The sequence below is a fragment of the Bufo gargarizans genome, chromosome 7, assembly GCF_014858855.1.
Source record: "Bufo gargarizans isolate SCDJY-AF-19 chromosome 7, ASM1485885v1, whole genome shotgun sequence".
Taxonomy (NCBI): Eukaryota; Metazoa; Chordata; class Amphibia; order Anura; family Bufonidae; genus Bufo; species Bufo gargarizans.
Window position 1 is genome coordinate 167,329,257 of NC_058086.1, and position 21,053 is coordinate 167,350,309.

Sequence of the window (21,053 nt, forward strand, 5' to 3'; positions counted from 1 at the left end):
GAGCAACTTTGCATGTGCGGCCACGCTCTGCTATGGGATTCCCATAAATAGCTGAGCGCGTTCACTTGGCTATTTTCAGAACTCCGATAACGGTAGAACACACCGGTGGGCTCTCCTTCACTTCGGGGGGCTCTGGTCTTTATCTGACATATGATTACATATCTTTATGATCTGCTATCGATGGGCCAACACCTTTTAAATGGTGCTTTCTGCTCTGGTTAAAGTTTGTTACACTGCTGACCTATCCTCGGGTTAGGTAATCAGTATCTGATCGATGGGGGTCCGACACCTGGAAATCCCGATAATCAGCTATTTGAAAAGGCAGCATGCTCCAGCTTTGCATAGACCATATAATGTCATGTGGCCTAGGCGCAGTTCAGCCCCATGGAGGTGAATGGGGCTGAGCTGCGATACCAAGCACAACCGCTATACAATGTACGGCGCTGTGTTTGGTACACAGAGATAATGCTGCAGTGCTATGGTGGATGCTGGTGCCTTCTCCAATAGCTGATCGGTGGGGCCTTGGGTGTTGGACCCCATCAATCTCATACTGAAGACCTATTCTGAGGATAGGTAATCTGTAACAAACACTTGGAAAACCCCTTTAATCCTTAGGTCTCCTTATTGGGTGGGGGGCATGATATGTGATAATTAGGCACCCAAAAAATAGGATCAACCGCTTTTTCAGGAAGTATTGTGCATTGTATATGGTTCAAGAAGCTGTCACCGACTTCATCAATGTGCTGCACTCTTTCATTCATTGCTTCCAGCGGGAGGTGCCAAGCGGACAAGAGGCGTCTCCTGTTCGTGTGGATTCAGATTTCCCTTTGAGCTTTGATGCTAAAACTGGAGATTATACGTTCAGCTGGGAGCTCATTATAATCCAGATCTGTTCCCAGTATGTGGAACCACAAGAGGTGACATAAGTGTTATTCCCGGGTCACATCTCCGTCAGCAACAGGTTCCAAACATCTCCAGGGCAGTGATCAAATGGAAACCAGGTTACAGGGAAATGTCACTGATAAAGTATAAAACCAAGAGAGAAAAATAAAGGGGCAATTCAATAACTACCCGTACGGTATTATACTAGTTATATTCTTGTACATAGGAGCAGTATTATAGTAGTTATATTCTTGTACATAGGAGCAGTATTATAGTAGTTATATTCTTGTACATAGGAGCAGTATTATAGTAGTTATAGTCTTGTACATAGGAGGCAGTATTATAGTAGTTATATTCTTGTACATAGGAGCAGTATTATAGTAGTTATATTCTTGTACATAGGAGGCAGTATTATAGTAGTTATATTCTTGTATATAGGAGCAGTATTATAGTAGTTATATTCTTGTACATAGGAGGCAGTATTATAGTGGTTATATTCTTGTACATAGAAGCAGTATTATAGTAGTTATATCCTTGTACATAGGAGCAGTATTATAGTAGTTATATTCTTGTACATAGGAGCAGTATTATAGCAGTTATATTCTTGTACATAGGAGGCAGTATTATAGCAGTTATATTCCTGTACATAGGAGGCAGTATTATAGTAGTTATATTCTTGTACATAGGAGGCAGTATTATAGTAGTTATATTCTTGTACATAGGAGCAGTATTATAGTAGTTATAGTCTTGTACATAGGAGGCAGTATTATAGTAGTTATATTCTTGTACATAGGAGCAGTATTATAGTAGTTATATTCTTGTACATAGGAGGCAGTATTATAGTAGTTATATTCTTGTATATAGGAGCAGTATTATAGTAGTTATATTCTTGTACATAGGAGCAGTATTATAGTAGTTATATTCTTGTACATAGAAGCAGTATTATAGTAGTTATATCCTTGTACATAGGAGCAGTATTATAGTAGTTATATTCTTGTACATAGGAGCAGTATTATAGCAGTTATATTCTTGTACATAGGAGGCAGTATTATAGCAGTTATATTCCTGTACATAGGAGGCAGTATTATAGTAGTTATATTCTTGTAAACAGGAGGCAGTATTATAGTAGTTATATTCCTGTACATAGGAGGCAGTATTATAGTAGTTATATTCTTGTACATAGGAGGCAGTATTATAGTAGTTATATTCTTGTACATAGGAGCAGTATTATAGTAGTTATATTCCTGTACATAGGAGGCAGTATTATAGTAGTTATATTCTTGTACATAGGAGGCAGTATTATAGTAGTTATATTCTTGTACATAGGAGCAGTATGATAGTAGTTATGTTCTTGTACATAGAAGCAGTATTATAATAGTTATATTCTTGTACATAGGAGGCAGTATTATAATAGTTATATTCTTGTACATAGGAGCAGTATTATAGTAGATATATTCTTGTACATAGGAGGCAGTATTATAGTAGTTATATTCTTGTACATAGGAGGCAGTATTATAGTAGTTATATTCTTGTACATAGGAGGCAGTATTATAGTAGTTATATTCCTGTACATAGGAGCAGTATTATAGTAGTTATATTCCTGTACATAGGAGCAGTATTATAGTAGTTATATTCTTGTACATAGGAGGCAGTATTATAGCAGTTATATTCTTAACCAAAACTCTTTTATTGAGAGTGCAGAAGGTCTGGTCAAAGATACATGTCAGTATAGAGCCATGTGCAAATGGCAACGATTGAATAGGAACATATAATCTTACAGACCTTATCATATTCACTAACACATTGAGTATGAACATATTTAGTTAATAAAGAAAGAAAAAGACAAGGGGGGGGAATAGGGTGGGGAGAGGGAGGGTGAGAGTGCTTCCAAATCACTTGGGGTTGCGGTGTTTCTCCCAAGGGTGCCACAATTTGAGAAAGTTGGAGCATGTGCGAGTTTCCCAGTGGGCCAATTCCTCAAATCTAAACAGTTGGTCTGTTTTCTCGGTCCACATTAACATTGAGGGCGGTGAGTCATTCTTCCAGAGGAGGGGTATCGACAGACGGGCCGCAGTGAGAAGCATGGTCGGGAGGTCAGTCTTGGCAGGGGTAAGGGAGTCGTTGGGGCACCAGAGGAGAACCAGTTTTGCATCTAGAGGTGCATATCTGATTAATTGTTGTCTCTATCTGAGACCAGAAAGGGGCGAATTTTACTGCAGAACCACCAAAGTTGTGACAAGGAGTCGACTTCTGTTCCACACCTCCTGCACTGCTCCGGTAAATCCGGATTGAGCCTATGCAGGAATTCTGGCGTTTTGTACCAGCGAGTCAGTAATTTGTACGAATTCTCTTGAATTTTGATGCATCGGTTGAAGCCATGCAAGTGAGATAAGATAAAGACTTTCTCCGGCTCGCTTAATTGGATTGTGAGCTCCTTTTCCCAGGCGGACACAAAGTGCAGTGCCGGAGGGGCAGAAGAAAGCAACTCCTTGTAAAGTGTCGAGAGTTTTTTTTTTTTTTGGTATCTCGGAAACGCAAAGCTCTTTCTCTAGCCAAGTAGGCGTATCGGTATTGAGGGGAGGTAGGATAAGAGCATTAATGTCTCGGCTAAAAGCCCCAGTAGAGAGAAAGGAGAGGGCCTTGACCCTCGGCAGAGTGTGGATCTTGTCCCATGCCAAGTCCCCAGCTATGGAAGTGATGTCCTGTAGGGTGAGGTCAGACAGTAGGCTCCAGACTCTAGAAGGTCTGAGAACTTCGGGGTGAATATAATTCTGTAGTAGGTGCAGGGGGAGGTGGAGATTGGGGAACCTGTGGTCTTGGGATTTATATAGTTTGGCCCATTCCACCAACATGCCTTTCCAAATGGGGGAGGTATGAGTTATTCGGGGTGCATGTGCGGATTCCCCAAAGGATAAGTCCTTCTTTATAGGTGATAAGAGCACGTTCCAGTTGTACGCAGAGGTTCGGGGGTTGGCGTGAGAGGAGAGAAAAGCACCTGTTTAGGAGCGACGCTGTATAGTAGGTTTGGATGTCGGGCAGACCAAAGCCACCAAATCTCTTTTCTCTTGTCAATATTGAGTAAGCTATCCTAAAGGACTTGCCCGCCCACATGAACACAGAGAACATATGGAGTGGGGGAGCCAAATTGGTAGTGTTTGTATTAAATACAGAAGTTTGGGTGCTATGAAGGCTTCAAGGAAGTTCTTCCTGCCTATCCAAGAGATAAAGGGGAGTTTAAGGGACTGTAGATGTGTTCTAATATCTTTGAGTAGGGGGGCATAGTTAAGACTAAATAGATCATCTTGGTTGGCTGAGATTCGTACCCCTAGGATCGTGATATCATGGGGGGCCCAAGCAAAGGAGGTGGTGCCTTTGAGGTTCTTGACTACATAGGATTTGCAAGATACATTCAAGGCCATGGATTTGCTATAATTAATCTTGAAATTAGAGATCCATCCGAACTCTTCGCACAGAGAGTGGAGCCGTGGAAAGGAAATCGTAGGGTTGGTGGTCATAATTAGCAGATCATCAGCAAATGCTGCGGTGATATGGGTACAAGAACCCATCTTGATACCTTCAATCTCTGGATCTTGTCTGATCTTGCATAGTAGGGTTTCCATTACTATGACAAAAAGAGACGGGGAGAGGGGGCATCCCTGTCTAGTGCCATTAGTTATGGCAAAGGCAGGTGAAAGAGTACTGTTGACTTTGACCCTGGCAGAGGGGGACGAATACAAGGAGAAGATAGCTGCGATGAACTGATCAGGGAAGCCAAATTCCGACAGGGCCGCGGACATATACTGCCAACTGACCCTGTCGAAGGCCTTTTCCGCATCTGTGCTGAGTAAGGCTAGCGGAGTTGAAGTGCTCCGCGCCCAATTCATGAGATGGAGTAGGCGGATGGTATTTTCGTTCCCCCGTCTGCCAGAGACAAACCCAACCTGCTCCCTATGGATGATGTCAGGGAGGATCCGCTGAGCCAAGATCTTAGCCCACCATTTTGCATCTGTGTTGAGGAGGGAAATTGGGCGATAACTACCACAGTTTAGGGGGTCTTTGTTCTCTTTATGAATAATCGTAATGTGGGCCGATAGTGTGACACTAGGATATCTTGAAAGTTTTTATAGTAAGTAATGGAGAAGCCGGCAGGTCCAGGGCTCTTCCCTGAGGGGATAGAGGCCAGTACTTTCCGCGCCTCCGTGTCTGTGATTGGGGCTATTAGATGAGTGGCCTGTGCCTGGGTGATGTTAGGGAGATGCAGGGAGGAGATACATTTTTCCGTGGCGTCTGTGAGGGTGTTAAGTGGCTGATCCGAGGGGGGTGGTAGATTGTAGAGCTCCGTATAAAAGGCTTTTGCAATGTCAGAAGTGGACTTAAGGTGGGTTCCTTTAGCGTCTTTAATAGCAGAGATGAAGGAGTCTGAGTATTGTTTTTTAACTAGTGCTGCCACAAGTTTGTTCCCTTTTATCGCCATGGGCGTATAATTTAAACCTGGATCGTAGGAGAAGTTTGGCCGAAGTTACATTGAGTAAGTTCTTAAAGGGTTTCTACCACTTAGGCGTCACATATTTAGCTGTCAGACACTAGCGATCCGCTAGTGTCTGCTCTGGCCAACCATCCTAATATAATTGCTTTTGGGGCGGTGGTTTGGCTAAAAAAACAACTTTTATTAATATGCTAATGAGCCTCTAGGTGCTATGGGGGCGTCATTAGCACCTAGAGGCTCCGTCTACCTTTAGAAACTGCCGCCCCCAGCGCGTCCCTCCAGCCCGCCCATCTCCTCCTGAATGCGATCCTCGTATGTATTCTGCGCATGCGCAGTAAATGTCTGACAGCTTCCCTGCTCAGACATCTCCACTGCGCCTGTTCCTCGGAGCACTATGGCGTCATCGCGCAGGCGCAGTGGAGATGTCTGAGCAAGGAAGCGGTCAGACATTTACTGCGCATGCGCAGAATACATACGAGGATCGCATTCAGGAGGAGATGGGCGGGCTGGAGGGACGCGCTCGGCGGCGGCAGTTTCTGAAGGTAGACGGAGCCTCTAGGTGCTAATGACGCCCCCATAGCACCTAGAGGCTCATTAGCATATTAATAAAAGTAGTTTTTTTAGCCAAACCACCGCCCCAAAAGCAATTATATTAGGATGGCTGGCCAGAGCAGACACTAGCGGATCGCTAGTGTCTGACAGCCAAATATGTGACACCTAAGTGGTAGAAACCCTTTAAGTTTTGTTCTTGCATCACTAAGTTCAGCTGCACAACTGAGCGCCTGTGATTGCTTGTGTACAAGCTCAAGCGACTCAATTTGGGTCAAAAGGGTGGCAATAGCGTGAGAGCGCTGTTTTTTAATGTGGGAGCCGAGGGCGATAAGTTCCCCATGGATCACCGCTTTATGGGTTTTCCAAACAATGGGTGGTGAGGGAGGTGTGGGTCCAGCATTGTCCCGCTGGAAGAACTCGGTCAGTGAGGAGGTTAGTTTCTGGGAGTTGGTTTGGTCTAAAATAAGGGTATCATTGAGGCGCCAATTCCATTCCCTTTTCGGGAGGGTAGTCAATGAGAAATGTAGAAAAATTGGGGAGTGGTCTGACAGAGTAATATTACCGATCTTAGCGTGTAGGAGCAATTGGGCATGTTTTAAGGATAGAAATAAGTGGTCCAGTCTGTGGTATGAGGACTTGGCATGGGAAAAGAAGGTATAATCCCTACCGGAGAGGTTTAGAGTGCGCCATGTATCAAACACACCCAACTTTCTCAAGACCAGTTTCAAACGCCTTAGGCGTATGTGTGTAATAGCCGATTTCCCAGAGGAGGAGTCCAAGTTAGGGTCTAGGGATACATTAAAGTCTCCACCTAAAATGACAATACCTTCTTTGAAGGAGGATAGGTGCGAAAGGGTCCAAATCGGCCATTGGACCTGTCCCCTGTTTGGTGCGTACACGTTAGCTACTGTGATCTGGGTGTCAGCAAATGTGCCCTTCACAAACAAGTACCGACCATCGGGGTCTGAGGAAGAAGCCGAGACTACAAAGGGGAGTTGTTTGTGAATGGCTATGCTAACGCCTCTGCTAGCCGAGCCATGCGTACTGTGGTACCATTGCAAGAATTTTTTGGGTGGTAGGTTAGGTATCTTACCCGACCGGAAGTGGGTCTCTTGGAAGAATGCGATGGAGACCTTATCTTTTATGCAGTAGAGATAGGATTTGCGATCTCTTACATGGCTCATTCAGACCTCTAACGTTGAAAGAAGATACTATGACTTCAGCCATCACAAGGCGGTAGTGGGGTACATTGCATATCAACAGTTGTAGACCAGTTGAGCGTGGAAGAGGAAGGGAAGGACACATCAGGAGAAGGGAGGACACAGACAAAATGGAAAAAACATCTGCAATTAAAGAAAGTTAGATGCAACAACCAAAACAAAACACATAGAAATGAAAGCTCCACTGAGCGCCAGATGTTGAAGTGATCCTTTCTCATGACGGCGGACAGCCGGGATCCATCAGGCGGGGGGTCTCATAGAGAACTTGAAGGCCAGAAAGAAGCCATCAGGGGGTCGGTTCGTGAACTGGATTAGATGCTGGCTAAACCCCAGCTTCTGAGGGGGTAGGGAGAGGTAGTATAAACTATAGAACTTAGTAATAACAAGGTCCCAAATAGAACGTAGAGGTAAAGTCTGTCTCGCGCTGTAACGAGGGACGTCATCAGGGTGTCATCAGAGGTCACAGGCGGCGTAACCGCGGAAAGATGTGCCCTTGTAAAGGGCTGTAAAATCGATTAGTGTCCCGTATGCGACATATTCTCTCAGCGTTGCGGAGGGAGTTTAGAGTTAGCGGGAGGTTGGCGTTCCCGGTTGGGTCTGGGAGTTTTACCCGAGGCGACAATGTTCCACTGAGCTGTGCTTGGAGGCGAGGGTATAGGCTCTCCCTGGTCGGCGGGCATCCAGGACGGTATCTCCATAGGTGAAATACCCGTGTGTTCCCATGCAGCATGTAGGCCCTGGGGGGCGCGTATAGTAATTTGTCTCCCGTTCTTCATAACGGCCAGGCCGAATGGGTAGAGCCATCTGAACTGGATGGCAGAGGCCTTGAGGGTTTCTAGTAGCGGCCGGCGTTTCGCCAGTGTAGAAGGAGCAAGATCCTGAAAAAACAAGATCGGTGTGCCTTCAAATTCCAGGCGGTCTGCTTCTCTACTTGCTTTCAGCAGAGCCGCAGTGTCCACAGACGACATCTCTCGGCGGATCAGAGCCTTTAGGCCTGGGTCTCAAAGCTTGGTGGATCCTTTCAATTGTCATTTTCGTAGCTCTATCATGTCCCAGAATATTCGCGCAAATTTTGCACACAATTTTTTCCAGAGCTTCAGATGCGAATGTTTCAGGAAGGCCACGGATCCGAATGTTCCATCTGCGGCTGCGATTTTCCTGGTCTGCGATGCGCAGCAAAGCATCATTGAGCAAGTCATTATGCGATTTAAGTGTCGCGCATGTTTCTCCCTCGTGGAGAATAATCGCGTCATGCAAATTTTCTAATTCCGCCACCCACTGCCCCATGCTGCGCAGATCTACCTTGATCTCGGCAAGGTCTTGTCGCAGGGGAGCCAAAGCAGAGTCCAGGACCTCCCGAAGTGCCGTCTTTGAAAGTGTTCCACTCCGTTTTTGGGCTCTGTAATCTGAGATGTCAGAAGTGCTTCCTGCCTATGAATATTCTTCTCCCTCAGAATGTTGAGATGCAGCCGTCGCCATCTTGGGAGTCTCAGCCACACTGGTCTTGGGCTGCTTCTTCAGGTATTGCTCCATATCTGGCTGTTTGGAGCGGACCTGGGTGGGTTCTGCAGGGTCCTTGGTGCGGTCTCTCCCCACTTTGCCCATTTGCGCTGGTAAAAGGGTGCTTTTGATGGCGTTAATCGCCAGCTAGTTTGAGGAGTTCAGCAACAGGCGGCCATTCAGCTAGGCAGCCAAGCTCCGCCCCCCTATAGTAGTTATATTCTTGTACATAGGGGCAGTATTATAGTAGTTATATTCTTGTACATAGGAGCAGTATTATAGTAGTTATATTCTTGTACATAGGGGCAGTATTATAGTAGTTATATTCTTGTACATAGGAGCAGTATTATAGTAGTTATATTCTTGTACATAGGAGCAGTATTATAGTAGTTATATTCTTGTACATAGGGGCAGTATTATAGTAGTTATATTCTTGTACATAGGAGCAGTATTATAGTAGTTATATTCTTGTACATAGGGGCAGTATTATAGTAGTTATATTCTTGTACATAGGAGCAGTATTATAGTAGTTATATTCTTGTACATAGGAGGCAGTATTATAGTAGGTATATTCTTGTACATAGGGGCAGTATTATAGTAGGTATATTCTTGTACATAGGAGCAGTATTATAGCAGTTATATTCTTGTACATAGGGGCAGTATTATAGTAGTTATATTCTTGTACATAGGAGCAGTATTATAGTAGTTATATTCTTGTACATAGGAGCAGTATTATAGTAGTTATATTCTTGTACATAGGGGCAGTATTATAGTAGTTATATTCTTGTATATAGGAGGCAGTATTATAGTAGTTATATTCTTGTACATAGGAGCAGTATTATAGTAGTTATATTCTTGTACATAGGAGCAGTATTATAGTAGTTATATTCTTGTACATAGGAGGCAGTATTATAGTAGTTGTATTCTTGTACATAGGAGCAGTATTATAGTAGTTATATTCTTGTACGTAGGAGGCAGTATTATAATAGTTATATTCTTGTACGTAGGAGGCAGTATTATAGTAGTTATATTCTTGTACATAGGAGCAGTATTATAGTAGTTATATTCTTGTACGTAGGAGGCAGTATTATAATAGTTATATTCTTGTACATAGGAGCAGTATTATAGTAGTTATATTCTTGTACGTAGGAGGCAGTATTATAGTAGTTATATTCTTGTACACAGGAGGCAGTATTATAGTAGTTATATTCTTGTACATAGGAGCAGTATTATAGTAGTTATATTCTTGTACATAGGAGCAGTATTATAGTAGTGATATTCTTGTGCATAGGAGCAGTATTATAGTAGTTATATTCTTGTACATAGGAGGCAGTATTATAATAGTTATATTCTTGTATGTAGGAGCAGTATTATAGTAGTTATATTCTTGTACATAGGAGCAGTATTATAGTAGTTATATTCTTGTACATAGGGGGCAGTATTATAGTAGTGATATTCTTGTACATAGGAGCAGTATTATAATAGTTATATTCTTGTACATAGGAGCAGTATTATAGTAGTTATATTCTTGTACATAGCGGGCAGTATTATAGTAGTTATATTCTTGTACATAGGAGCAGTATTATAGTAGTTATATTCTTGTACATAGCGGGCAGTATTATAGTAGTTATATTCTTGTACATAGGAGCAGTATTATAGTAGTTATATTCTTGTACATAGAAGGCAGACTATTTCTGACAAGATGGGTCATCTGTGAAGGATCCGTGTGTCGATTTTTTGCTATCTGACATCTGTATTCCATGGACATGTTAGACTGAAAATTAATTTCCAGAGCAGGGTCGATCTGCGAAAACCACAGTCCAAACCCAGATGCGGTCCATGTTGTCTGGGGTCTTCTCAGATAAAATTAGAGCATGCTTCCTTGGTGTGAGCAAGGACCCAGAGGCTGTGGAAAACCACTAAACGTGTGAATATACACATTAAAGTCAGTGGATATGTGATCTGTCCCTGATTCACTATTGTGTGAAAGAGACAAGGGCCTAACGTCGGTCACTCCCAGAACCCACGCTACAGATTCCATTCTGACACCTCTTCTTACAAGTAGCTAAAGTTCAATCGCACACTAAGGGTCCTCATCCACGATACAGAGTGCTGTTTGCGGTCCACAATACGGGAATGGGGCACACATGCTCGTGTGCATGAACCCTGACATAGAGTCTATAAACGATCGGCTTTTAGCACCAGTTTTGCCAGCAGAAATGTCAGTTTTCAGACCTGAGGGAAGTTTGCGCTCGGTGACCAGTAGGGGGAGCCATTAGTCTGTTCCCCAGGGGGTCATACCAGGAATCGGCAGCTCGATCTCTAGATAAACAGAGCTCTGGCAGGGGGGTATGTACACAGCCTGGGAGGGGACTTCTGCTTTTATGTCACACTCGCCCTTCGATTAGGGGATCCTGTGTAATTTACTTTAGGGCTCAGAAATTCCCATGACATAATGAGGCATAATCGGGGTGTGGAGGCTCGCCCGCCTCAGATTTTTATGTGACATCCATGAATTATTTAGGCTCTGCTATTATATATGACAACAATTTTCATAAAAATACTATTGGGTTGTCACAGCACCACCAACTACAAACCTCAATAGATACTCATGTGGTTGCATTTTAATCATTTAAAAGGGGTTGCCTGATTTCATAAATGTTCTTACACCCAATGTATTCCAGGATTTCACTGTTGATGGCCTATCCGCCAATTAGGCCATTAAAGGGCTTCTATCATCAGAAACATGGACCTTTAAACCATCTCACCTGAGACATGAGCACTTGACAGCTGAAGATCAGGATCTTGGTGCCATCAGCCTCCGTTCTCGCATTCCTGAGAACATTTGCACACTTTGTAATATGCAAATGAGCCCCTAGGAGCAACGAGGGCAGTGTGGTTGCTCTTCGCTGGTCCCAGAGGCTCCGCTCAGTCCTCTTCAGGCCGCACCCCGCCGCTAACACTGACAGGCCAGTCTCGGCCTGACCACTTTAAAGGGACACTGACCTTGCAAAACTGCTGACAGTGCCAGGTACAGACAAGGGGGAAGCAGGACAAACCTACCATATCTGGAATGTTGTTCATCTTGTATAATCTGAATATGAAGTGTTATTCTGCCAGTTTATATCTACAGTTTTCAAACAAGCACCTGGAATGGAATTAAAAATTTTGTAGAGTTAATGATATGTATCTGTATAGCGCCATCTGCTGTTTGCTCTTTTTCTTATTTCTATGTCCAGCTCACTGAGATGGCCGCACATGCTCAGTTTTATCCTTCAACTCCCTCCTGAGCTGTGATAGGAAGAGCTGAGACACGCCCCCTTAGCTGCAGCAGAAAGGACACGCCCCCTTAGCTGTCAGCTTGATATAAATCCAGCACAATGAATGGGGAGATCCCTGAACCCATGGGAGGTACAGGGCTGGTTCTAGCTTTGTTGGAAAGAGAGATTTTTATGTACTATATGATGATAATTTTTCACATTAGTCATGGGATAACCCCTTTTTGAGCTGCTTCACAGCCCCTTCTCTCTGCTCTGAGTGATTGCATCTAACCAGGAGGCCGCAACAATGGAGAGGAGCTACAAAGCAAAGCGCACTTTTATACTGAAGCAGAATCTGGCAGAAGAAAACTTCATATTTACACTTCTCCTGATAATAGGTTTGTTTGTGCTGCTCTCTCCAGTCCCTACCTAGTGCTGTCAGCAGTTTAGCATGCTCAGAACTTTTGACAGACCCACTTTTAAGGTGCCCATACATATGAAAGTAAAGTAGGCTGAACCTGCTGTTTTAGGCCGGACTGGCTGATTCTCTGTCAACAAATGAGGTTGTGGTAAGACTGGTAATGGGAGATGAGATTAGCTGCCACCAGAGGCTCTGTCCCTCCAGGCCGCTCTTTCATTGCTTCCATGTTCTTGGCTTGACTTTTTTTTCCCTGAACTTCTTTTTATTGAGAAGCAATAATCCCACGTGTGGCGAGGTGACAAGATGAGGGCAGTCCGTGCAGGGCCTTTTCTCCGCGGCTCTTTGAAGTTCAGCTACAAAAGAACTTGAGAAAGGATATTGCACTTTGCTGAGCGTGCCGTCTGCTTCTGCCGTTACACTCGCCCAATCACTACCCATCCCACAGATCAAAGTAATTAATGATTTACTGTAAATATCGCTCTTTGCCCTCATAAATCCACCACCAGTAATATTCACACTAACTACTGTTTTGCTGCATTTCACTAACGAATAACCGCGCTGCCGGGTGATGAACCGTGGCATGGCAAGTGATACTTGTATCTTTGATCACGCGCCACGGCTGAGCATATCCGCAGGAAAGTCACCTTTATACGCTTGGATGTTATCATCTAGAATTTCTGAAATGTTTGGCCGAGCAAAGAGCAAACAAATGCATTCAAACTGATAAAACTTTAAAAGTAATTTTTCCTCAAAATATCCTATTTAAAGGTGAATGACAAACAGTAAGGTCTCACACATGTGGTTGCCACACAGATTTCAGGTGTATTTTGTAATAGTGTAGTACAGTTTAGAATATAACTACTATAATACTGCTCCTATGTACAAGAATATAACTACTATAATACTGCCTCCTATGTACAAGAATATAACTGCTATAATACTGCCTCCTATGTACAAGAATATAACTACTATAATACTGCCTCCTATGTACAAGAATATAACTACTATAATACTGCCTCCTATGTACAAGAATATAACTACTATAATACTGGTCCTATGTACAAGAATATAACTACTATAATACTGCCTCCTATGTACAAGAATATAACTACTATAATACTGCCTCCTATGTACAAGAATATAACTACTATAATACTGCCTCCTATGTACAAGAATATAACTACTATAATACTGCTCCTATGTACAAGAATATAACTACTATAATACTGCTCCTATGTACAAGAATATAACTACTATAATACTGCCTCCTATGTACAAGAATATAACTACTATAATACTGCTCCTATGTACAAGAATATAACTACTATAATACTGCTCCTATGTACAAGAATATAACTACTATAATACTGCTCCTATGTACAAGAATATAACTACTATAATACTGCTCCTATGTACAAGAATATAACTACTATAATACTGCTCCTATGTACAAGAATATAACTACTATAATACTTCTCCTATGTACAATAATATAACTACTATAATACTGCCTCCTATGTACAAGAATATAACTACTATAATACTGCTCCTATGTACAATAATATAACTACTATAATACTGCCTCCTATGTACAAGAATATAACTACTATAATACTGCTCCTATGTACAAGAATATAACTACTATAATACTGCTCCTATGTACAAGAATATAACTACTATAATACTGCTCTATGTACAAGAATATAACTACTATAATACTGCTCCTATGTACAAGAATATAACTACTATAATACTGCTCCTATGTACAAGAATATAACTACTATAATACTGCTCCTATGTACAAGAATATAACTACTATCTAGCAGCCTGGGAGAAAGAATTGTCCATGACATTATCAGAACCTGAGAAAGCGTTTATCCTCACACACTCGCACGGATTCAACCGCTGCATTAAGATTCAAGCTAACTCTTATAAATTACTTACAAGATGGTACAAAACGCCAGAATTCCTTCATAAGCTTAATCCCGCTATCCCGGACAATTGCTGGAGGTGTGGGGGAGGTCCCGGCTCTTTATCTCACATTTGGTGGAGTTGCGAGAAGATCAAGCCTTTCTGGGTAGAAGTGGTGGCAACTATCAATAAGATATGTAATACTCAGGTTAAGCTAGATGCAAAGCTTCTGTTACTTTGGTGCCCTAATAGCACGCTTACCCCTTCAAAGTCAAACCTACCTACCATGCTTATAACAGCGGCCCGATTACTGGTCCCCCTCCTCTGGAAGAATGAGGCGGCTCCCTCGCACGTGATGTGGACCGAGAAAATTGACCAACTATACCGGTTTGAAGAGCTGGCCCATTGGGAAAATCACTCTAGAGCGGCGTTTGTTAAAATATGGTCCCCCTGGAAGCAATATCGCAAGTTCTAGGCATTGTTATGACAAATTGTAAGCTATATGATTGACATCTACCTGACCCTACCCTCTACTCCCCCTATCCCATCTTTCCCTTGTCTTGTTGACCCCCCCCCCCCCCCACCAGATATCTGTTCGCACAGGTTGTTAATGTTCGGAGTGATGTATTCTATCATTGAGATGTACTGTGTCTGCTGATTAAGCTTATACCCAGCTGCGTCTGGTACACGAGTTGTATGTTCTTCTACATAACTATGTGTCTTCTCAAATAAAAATAAATTTGACAAAGAATATAACTACTATAATCCTGCTCCTATGTATAGGAATATACAGTGGAGGAAATAATTATTTGACCCCTCACTGATTTTGTAAGTTTGTCCAATGACAAAGAAATGAAAAGTCTCAGAACAGTATCATTTCAATGGTAGGTTTATTGTAACAGTGGCAGATAGCACATCAAAAGGAAAATCGAAAAAATAACTTTAAATAAAAGATAGCAACTGATTTGCATTTCATTGAGTGAAATAAGTATTTGAACCCCTACCAACCATTAAGAGTTCTGGCTCCCACAGAGTGGTTAGACACTTCTACTCAATTAGTCACCCTCATTAAGGACACCTGTCTTAACTAGTCACCTGTATAAAAGACACCTGTCCACAGAATCAATCAATCAAGCAGACTCCAAACTCTCCAACATGGGAAAGACCAAAGAGCTGTCCAAGGATGTCAGAGACAAAATTGTAGACCTGCACAAGGCTGGAATGGGCTACAAAACCATTAGCAAGAAGCTGGGAGAGAAGGTGACAACTGTTGGTGCGATTGTTCGAAAATGGAAGGAGCACAAAATGACCATCAATCGACCTCGCTCTGGGGCTCCACGCAAGATCTCACCTCGTGGGGTGTCAATGGTTCTGAGAAAGGTGAAAAAGCATCCTAGAACTACACGGGAGGAGTTAGTTAATGACCTCAAATTAGCAGGGACCACAGTCACCAAGAAAACCATTGGAAACACATTACACCGCAATGGATTCAAATCCTGCAGGGCTCGCAAGGTCCCCCTGCTCAGGAAGGCACATGTGCAGGCCCGTCTGAAGTTTGCCAATGAACACCTGAATGATTCAGAGAGTGACTGGGAGAAGGTGCTGTGGTCTGATGAGACCAAAATAGAGCTCTTTGGCATTAACTCAACTCGCTGTGTTTGGAGGAAGAAAAATGCTGCCTATGACCCCCAAAACACCGTCCCCACCGTCAAGCATGGGGGTGGAAACATTTTGCTTTGGGGGTGTTTTTCTGCTAAGGGCACAGGACAACTTATTCGCATAAACGGGAAAATGGACGGAGCCATGTATCGTGAAATCCTGAACGACAACCTCCTTCCCTCTGCCAGGAAACTGAAAATGGGTCGTGGATGGGTGTTCCAGCACGACAATGACCCAAAACATACAGCAAAGGCAACAAAGGAGTGGCTCAAGAAGAAGCACATTAAGGTCATGGAGTGGCCTAGTCAGTCTCCGGACCTTAATCCAATCGAAAACCTATGGAGGGAGCTCAAGCTCAGAGTTGCACAGAGACAGCCTCGAAACCTTAGGGATTTAGAGATGATCTGCAAAGAGGAGTGGACCAACATTCCTCCTAAAATGTGCGCAAACTTGGTCATCAATTACAAGAAACGTTTGACCTCTGTGCTTGCAAACAAGGGTTTTTCCACCAAGTATTAAGTCTTTTTTTGTTAGAGGGTTCAAATACTTATTTCACTCAATGAAATGCAAATCAGTTGCTATCTTTTATTTAAAGTTATTTTTTCGATTTTCCTTTTGATGTGCTATCTGCCACTGTTACAATAAACCTACCATTGAAATGATACTGTTCTGAGACTTTTCATTTCTTTGTCATTGGACAAACTTACAAAATCAGTGAGGGGTCAAATAATTATTTCCTCCACTGTAACTACTATAATACTGTCCCCTATGTACAAGAATATTACTACTATAATACTGCCTCCTATGTACAAGAATATATCTACTATAATCCTGCTCCTATGTACAAGAATATAACTACTATAATACTGCTCCTATGTACAACAATATAACTACTATAATACTGCCTCCTATGTACAGGAATATAACTACTATAATACTGCTCCTATGTACAAGAATATAACTACTATAATACTGCTCCTATGTACAAGAATATAACTACTATAATACTGCTCCTATTTACAAGAATATAACTACTATAATACTGCCTCCTATGTACAAGAATATAACTACTATAATACTGCTCCTATGTACAAGAATATAACTACTATAATACTGCTCCTATATACAAGAATATAACTACTATAATACTGCCTCCTATGTACAAGAATATAACTACTATAATACTGCCCCCTATGTACAAAAATATACCTACTATAATACTGCCTTCTATGTACAAGAATATAACTACTATAATACTGCTCCTTTGTACAAGAATATAACTACTATAATACTGCCTCCTATGTACAAGAATATAACTACTATAATACTGCTCCTATGTACAAGACTATAACTACTATAATACTGCTCCTATGTACAAGAATATAACTACTATAATACTGCTCCTATGTACAAGAATATAACTACTATAATACTGCCTCCTATGTACAAGAATATAACTACTCTAATACTGCTCCTCTGTACAAGAATATAACTACTATAATACTGCCTCCTATGTACAAGACTATAACTACTATAATACTGCTCCTATGTACAAGAATATAACTACTATAATACTGCCCCTATGTACAAGAATATAACTACTATAATACTGCTCCTATGTACAAGAATAACTGCTATAATACTTTCAGTTCTAGATGATGACGTTGGCTTCTACCTCACAGGGTTTGTTTTTTTTTGTTAGTTTTTTTTTGCCTTCCTCTGGGTCAACTTGCAGGATAACAGGCCGAACTGGATGGACAAATGTCTTTTTTCGGCCTTATGTACTATGTTACTATGATCTGAGTCTTTGATGATCTGGCAAGCATTGTACTGTAGCGTATAGATTGAGGACTGAGACTGACTATGTCCATCTTCTCAGTAATGTGTAGGTTCTGTCTATAATCTATGGCGGTGTGACTTTACGGTCGGTCATCTATAAGGATGAATACTTAAAGGTGTCATCTTGCGTCTTTAGCAGAATTCAGGCGACGCTGACAGGGAACACGCTGTCTGTACGGGGCACACGAAGACGCCTTTCTTCACTGCCGTTTGTTGAGACCCCGGCCGGCTGACATGGGCGTCACCCCTGGGTTTCTCTGTCCTAGTTTTTATTCATGTGTCTTATTATGTCCTTGGGTTTGTTATCCGGTCAAACAACATTAAAGAAAGGTATGATTTGCCCGGCCGGACTAATCGCTTAATTCGTACTTGGCGTGGATTTGCCAGCCTAAGCTTTGCCCCAATAAATGAGCTGGGTCATATGACGTGGCAGATTCTGTCTCACCTTGTCAGCGGGGCCACTCTCCTTGTACCATCCTAGTGCAGAGTCCTGGACAGCAAGCAGTGTTCTTGTATCTGCTTTAATTGTATATTACATTTCGTGGTGCCCATGAAAAGTTCTGCAACTTGTAAACTTTTTTTTCAGTATTTTGCCTTGTTAAGATCTCTGTTGGTTGTCAGTGAATAGGAACATTAGGCAGGCCTAACTTCAACCTGCAAAGTTCTAAAACTGATGACTGCTACAGTTATGCCCATCCTTAGCCGTCCTTAGGGTACTTCCACACCGTCGCCGAAACTGCCTTCCTGATCCGGCAATCTGTAGGCACAAATGCATTGCAATACCGGATCCATCTCTCCGGTGTCATCTGGAAAAACGGATCCTGTATTTACTATTTTCACATTTTTAAAGGTCTGCGCATGCGCAGACCAGAAGAACGGGTCCGTCAATGCGGCAATTTTACACTAATACATTTCAATGGAAATTAATGCATCCGGCAAGTGTTCTGGAATTTTGGACGGAGAGAAAAATGCAGCATGCTGCGTTATTATTTCCTCCATCCAAATACCATGAAAGGACTGAACTGAAGACATCCTGAACGGAATGCTTTCCATTCAGAATGCATTAGGATAAAACTCGTCCCGAGGACGGAACTCAATAACGGAAAACTTTAACGCGTGTGAAAAGTACCCTTAGAAGTCCAAATCTCTCTGGGCTGAGAGCTCTTACTTACTGTGATACAATGTATCAGTCTAGGATTCAGAGGCAGCAGGAACGGTGGTCTCCAGCTCCTGACTCCCAAACTGTTCTGTAACTACATATCCCAGGATGCCCTGCAGCATGGCCCCTACTTATTTCCCCCACCTTGTAGTTCAAGTCCCTCAGTCTATTCCACCATCCATACAGTGAGGACGCTCGACACAGGTGCGACCACACTGCCTGTTCTCTGCAGTATTAGGGTCCCTGAGACCTCCAGTAGGAGGGACCCTGTCCCCCCTCGGCTTTCATACGATCAGCCATGTCCTCCAGTTCACAGGTTTGAACCTTCTGCCGATCCTGACTTCCTGCTCCCTTTTATGTCCTGCCGCCCACACATTGCTAAATTAGGAAGTCCCGAATGATCTATTATTAGGGTCACAGTCACGCCCAGTATAAAGGATTCTAATTGTCTTCTGTGTCACAGTCGCCCAGCAGTTTTTTTGCGCTGCATTTTTACTTTTAGTAGAGGGAACCCAGCAAGTAGCCACAATTTCCCATTCCTAGGCAGAGTAGCTATAGGGGATGCAGAGGTAGCAGCTGCTACCGGCCCCAGAATCCTGAGGGGGTCCAAAGGCCTTTGTGCCGCATAAGACACCAGTATTATAGAAAGTGCTTGATGGGCAAGTTACACCTCTGGCTGGAGGGAAGGGGTTAGGTCAAGAATTTGGCACGGGGTGGGGTGGGGGTGCAGTTATAATTTTTGCCTCATGCAGCACGAAGACTTTGTGCTTCTCTGCCCCTGGTCACAAAGCACTGAGGGAATGGGGGCCCAAGCTGAACTCTCGCACCAGGGCCCATGAGCCTTTAGCTACGCTCCCAGTAGCAATATCTTCTGGAACGAATTCCTTATAAGGGTTGTCTCATCTCAGACAATGGGGGCATATCACTAGGATAGGTGCGGTTCCCAGTGGTGTATATCGGTAACGGAGCCCCGCAAAGTGGTTGCTGGAGGACTCCAGTCCGGCCACCACCAAGCGCACTCCCCATAGAAGTGAACGGGAGCGCGCTGCGCATGACCGGCCACCGCTTCCATTCACTTCTATGGGAGGACCCGCACTTATCAGACAATGGGGCATATCCCAGCAATATGCTCCCATTGTTTAAGATGAGACAACCCCTTTAAAGGCTATGGAAAAATGTTATAATTGCATTTTATTTATTTTGGAAAAAAAATCACTTTTTTCAGTTGATCTTGATTAAACATTTTCAGCCATTTTTGAAATTCAGGGGTTTAAAATCAGTCTATTTGCAGAGTACCACTTCTCAGTCCCGTCATCAGACAATTCATGTGAAGCCCTATCTCTGATCTCCTGAACTAAACACTAATTTCAGCTATAGTCATATCAGTTTAGCTATAATCTGTGTTTAGGAGGTCAGAGATAAGGCTTCACATGAGCAGTCAGCTGACCGGACTGAGAAGTGATACTCTGTAAACAGGTTGATTTTTAAACCCTGTAACTTAAAAATGGCAGAAATTTTTTAATGAAGTCTAACTGAAAAAAATATTTTTAGCCCTAAATGAGTAAAATGCAATCTTAAAAGAATTTGCCCCATAGGTGTCCATAGCCTTTAAAGGGATTGATTGTGTCACACTGATCGTACAGTCCAATCTGCAGGCGGCATGTTATAGAGCAGGAGGAGCTGAGCAGATTGATATACTGTATACTGAATCCTTTCCCACAAACCTGTAGAACATATATTTTATTTATGTAAATCTGTGCTCTTTCTATGCTTAGGAGTCCAGTGGGCGGTCCTAATAATTAACAGGGTATTCTGAATTGGACAGCCCACTGGACTCTTAAACATCAAGAAAAAAAAACAGGTGAAGTAAAATGCATAAAAAGCTATATATCAGTGGTGGCGAACCTATGGCATGTGTGGACCATGTGGTCTGTGTAGACCGTGCGTAGGTTTGCCCCCATGTGCACCATTACTTTGTGGGGCGCTCATCAGTACAGCCTTTGCCCCCCCCCCCCTTTTGCTTGTATTTAAAAAATAAATGAATAGAACTCAACGCATCTATTTGATGGCTCCGCAGGGAACACTGGATGCGCAGGACAAGACCTGCCCTCCAGTGTGATGACGTTACCCAGCGTGGACTGGAAGCAGCAGGACCTGTGAGACA